This window comes from Euphorbia lathyris, chromosome 4, assembly GCF_963576675.1.
Source record: "Euphorbia lathyris chromosome 4, ddEupLath1.1, whole genome shotgun sequence".
NCBI lineage: Eukaryota > Viridiplantae > Streptophyta > Magnoliopsida > Malpighiales > Euphorbiaceae > Euphorbia > Euphorbia lathyris.
In genome coordinates, this window is record NC_088913.1 from 87,728,654 (window position 1) to 87,733,486 (window position 4,833).

Genomic DNA, 4,833 nt, shown 5'->3' on the forward strand with positions numbered 1-4,833 from the left:
AAGATCCCTTTATCCGTCGGCTTCCATATGCACTGGTCAACCGAGCTAATCCGTCCAACCCGTTCAATCGCAGCCACAGTTTCCTCCGGCAAATGGTCCAGATTCTCCCAGTGATCCCCGATCAAAAACTCATCAACCCGTTGCATCAGCCCTCATTGCAGAGACAGCGGGATGTCAAGCCTGCTTGCAATCGTGGGGGTGATCCATTCTGATGTCCAGAAGTTGAGGTTAGAGGCATCCCCTATAAACCACATAATATGCTCCCGTAGTAACCTGTAAGCTGGCTTAACCAAGTGCCATATCGTCAACATTGCCACCTGGGCTTTCAGAATTCCACCTGTATTTTTGAAAACACATTTGAATCCATTTTTAATATGTATTTACCATTAAAAAAATTAAACATATTTAATTTTTATTTTTATTATGTCTTTACCATAAAAAAAAAAGTAAACATGTTTAATTTTCTATTAGTTCAATTCTAGTTTCTAAAAAAATAATAACATTTTTACAGTTTTAATACATTAGAGGTTAAAAAAACTTTGTCCAGTCATAGCGGGCTGGACTTTGAAAATTTACTGTCAAACACACAGTTAATTTCGATTTTTTTTTTACGTTTTGAAATTTTTACCGATATGTTTGAACCCGGATGATTCCCCCACTGAAATACAGTATATTTGTTTTTTTTTTTTTTTGAAAAGGAATAAATAGATTTTAAATATTAGAGAAAAAAAAAATGAAAACTGGATAAGTTTGACAGATCAGATGAGGTGTTCTGTTCTTACACCTACAAATTCAAGACCTACCTCACTCGTTTGTATCGGAAGAAGTTTTGAGGGGTGTGTCTTCTCCGTCGTGCGATAGCCACCCCTCCATCTCGCCGGAGATCTGTGTAAACTTGCTGTGCTGTTGATAGATGAGATTGCGATTAAGTCGACGATCAAACTGATAGTCATGAACCCATACAAAATCACCCGAAAATCCGGGTAAATCGGGGCAGCTACTTCTGGGTAAGTAAATCTGTGTACTTTTGCTTTATTGGATTTTATGTTTTAATCGGAATTCTGTGATCATTACTATTTGGTTATGGCAAATTGAAAATTAAAGAAGAGAACCTAGGTTATTATTTGGCATGGTCCTTTATCTCAGAAACCTTTTAACACCCCCAAGTTAAGTCTTAATAAAACGCATCAGAAGGCTAAACAATCATTTCAGTCATTCCATCTCAGTGCTAGATGTTAGGAAGTAATTTTGGGCTCATTAAGGTGAAAAAAAGAGATTATATGATCCTCTGAATTTTGATGAGAGTGAATTTATAGATGAGCATTTGTGAATTCAGCGAGCCTGGCGATGTAAACAAGGTTTTTCTCGTTCGGTGGAAGACTCCATGATCTGGAGACAATTAAGTGTGCAAGATCCAATTTCATGATAAGAAACTCGAAATCAGAAATAGTGATTCGTAAATTACACCCATGGCCGAGATTCAATGCGATTTTATCAGTTTCCGGAAAGTCTCCGGTGAAACAAAGTGTAAAGTTCAATGGCCATACTAGGAAGAATTGAAGTTTAGTGACCACAATGTGAAAATGAGTATAATTCAGTGGCCATGGATGTAATTTACCCCTTATTTACATATATATCACCATTAGCTTAGATATTTGCTAATTTTCAAGTTCATTTACTTGTATAGTGAAATTAGCTTGACAAAATCTATACTTATTCACATTGGACAGGGCCAAGAGATGGTAAGACTTCAAATTCTCCTGAAATTGATAGGCTTATGGCATATATGCCTCAGACCATCTGCGTGAGAACCAGAAGATAGTTTCGCTCTTAATCCCCAAAATCACTTAAACTGGTAAGTTTATCATATAAACACAATCATGTGTGGACAGTTCTGCATGCATGTTATTTACATAACCTCAATTGTCAAACACTTTTGTGGACTATTAGCCGAGGAAAATGGCATTAATTATTTACAAAAATGATGCAGAGAGGTCTTTTACCCTTATGGAAAATAAGGGCCATTTTCTTGCAACATTTTCTACGAAAATTGAAAAAGGCACTCGAGTGTTTAGTTGCAAAAAAAAATATTTAAAGAGAAAATTAGAAACTAGTTTGCCTAACCTTATATACTTAACTTAGAAGGTAGAAGTTTACTTTATTTTACTTAATTTGTTTGTTAGCCTGCACAAAAATAACCTCCTAATTTGAAATTTGTATTATATATAAAAATGCAGATGCAGAAGGTAGAAATGGATTGATGGAAAGAGAAGTAAATGGGAGTGAAACATTATTTGGGGAGGAGGAAATAAAAGAGATGGTTGCATACACTAAAGAAAGTGATTACATTGAAGTTAAGTGTGGTTGTACCAGCAAAAGGTACGGAGGCACCACTGCAACACTTCGAGTTTATGCGAATGGCCAATTTCTTCTCTTCTCTTATTGCAGTGTCATTGCAGTTCCGCATGTTTACGGAGTAATTTTCTACTTCGTCTTGTCTTTCCTATTTTTCTTTCTACTTTTCTTGCACTTGTTTCTCAGTAGAAGCATCAAGTATGATTGTTTGAGCATTGTATAAGTATATATACAGGTATTCATTGTTAGTACTTGCAAATGTCTGTCCTCTTTCTTTCTCATTGCTCTTCACTTGATTGAAATCGAATAGATAGCTAAATGATGTTTGAATTCTCATATATATTTCACTATCACATTGAAGTACTATTTGATTTTAATAGTTGTTTTTGAGTTGAATAAAATGTCTTGTGTTATTATGGAAGACTAAAGCATAGAAATTATCACTAGCTGAGACCAACGCTGCACAGGAATTTTGATTTCAAAGCGTTTTAAGTTTCCAAAATGTTTCGGAAGTCGAAATTCTCTGAAAACTTGTATGAAATGTTTCGGGTCATGATTCTTCAACCCATGCCCCTTCATTCTCATTCCTATTTGTTCAACATGGTTCCTAATAAGGTATTTCTACGAATTTTCAATAACTTGAATAAATGTTTTGCATATCTTTATCACGTTTTATGGTGATTTTTGGTGAAACAAGTTGCCTGGCAATGGATTTTGAGTGGAATTTTTTTTGCAGCTAAGCAAGGATCTCAACTTTGAGCCAATGAACTTATGGAATCATCCAAGAGTTCAGGAACTGTGACAATAGATGCAATGGCATTGGTTGAAATGTTCCTAGATTCGGTAAGTAAGTGAGAATTGGTCCCAGTTCTCATTACATTATATATCCAAGGATTCAATTCAAGAAATTTCTTTTGATTATGCGGGGTAAATGAGTGGATCTCTTTCCAACAATTGTTACCAAAGCACACATAATTCAAGTTTCGCTTGAAACTGGAAAATTAGGACACATGAAACTGGAAAATTATGCAAAACAAAAGTGGTCAGATAGTGAACGTTTTTCTACGCTATACATCCATAGATGTCAACGCCATCAATAATCAAGGCGAGACAGCAATGGATCTGGCAGATAAACTCCAATATGGAGAGTCAGCATTCGAAGTCAAGGAAGGTCTTGCGAAGGGCAAGTGCAAAGTGTAAGGGGGACTATTCTTGTAATCATAATATGTAATGGGGAGAGAGTGACTCTTGTATCACAATGAAACATTGTGATAGTCGTTACTTATAAACTTCGACTTAGTATAAAAAACACTATAGGGGGAGTGACCTGTCATATTGGACTCGTCGCTCACCCTATAGTGTTTTTTATACCAAGTCGAGGTTTATAAGCAACGACTATTACAATATTTCATTGCTATATAAAAGTCACTCTCTCCCTATTATATATTATGATTACAAGATTAGTCTCCCTTTACACAAAGCATGTTAGGTAACTGAATGAAGCAAGCGACATAAAGCACGAGGGAGCAAAGACTTATTAGGATTATTAATAATAACTTCAGCTGCAATTTTGTATTAATGTTATATGTTGATAATAATAGCTTCTTATGTCTTCTTACATTGCCATTTTGCAACAATGTTAAATTTAGGACACTTCTTGATTGCTCGGCATTTGATGTATGTCTGATACTCTGTGAACACGGGCACATGGGATATATATGGGACAAATCAAAGTATTCTCATTTTCTGTTACATTATTTTTGTCTTCATCCCAATTACTAGCCTCAAATGGAAAATGTAGCGTGCTGATGATTTAAGATTCCAAAATAAGTTATTAATAAAGAAAGAATTCTTTTAACGAAAGAATTCAAATGATACAGTTATTAGAATGAAAATCTAAAATGTGGTAACTATTTTATGAATAATTTTTCCAAAAGGGACAAAGTTCATCAATATCCATAAGCTTTTCCCTAATATGAAAATCAATAGGAAGGATAGTATACAAATTTCCATAAAAACATCTGAACTCGAGGTCTTTCGGTTTTCTTACAAGTTCAGAGACTAAATGGATAATTTTAAGGGCTTCGTATAGTTTAGGGTTTTGAAATATTATATATAAAAAAGCAAAACTACTGTTTATGACTATAAAACAGAACAAACTAAAATGATTTTATCGAAACGAAATCTCAATTTCAAGCAACACGTTATTAAGGACAAGCTTCAAAAAAAAAAAAAACAATTACTTTGACATTTTTTTGTTCCTATAGGCATAATCACCTAGTATGGCGGTTCAGCGGTTGCACTGACATTTTTTTGTTCCTGCGGCCATATTCACCTAGTATGGCGGGTCCGACTTCGTATGGATTTTCAGAAAATTTCTAATCTGCTCCATAATAAAGGGACAACTGCGTCTGCCGGGAGTCGAACCCGGGTCTATTGCTTGGAAGGCAATTATCCTAACCGTTGGACTACAAACGC

At 35.1% G+C, this 4,833-nt stretch overlaps 1 long non-coding RNA gene and 1 other non-coding gene across 2 annotated transcripts; one reads left to right on the top strand and one right to left on the bottom strand.

The window, feature by feature from the left end:
- Window positions 1–779: 779 nt before the first annotated feature.
- Window positions 780–4,097, top strand: LOC136227536 (uncharacterized). Its single transcript, XR_010688119.1, has 4 exons — window positions 780–1,007; window positions 1,731–1,855; window positions 2,238–2,476; window positions 3,092–4,097. It is a non-coding gene; the product is annotated as an uncharacterized lncRNA (long non-coding RNA).
- A 664-nt stretch (window positions 4,098–4,761) lies between these two features.
- On the bottom strand, window positions 4,762–4,833 carry TRNAG-UCC (transfer RNA glycine (anticodon UCC)). Its single transcript has one exon. It is a non-coding gene; the product is annotated as a tRNA-Gly (tRNA).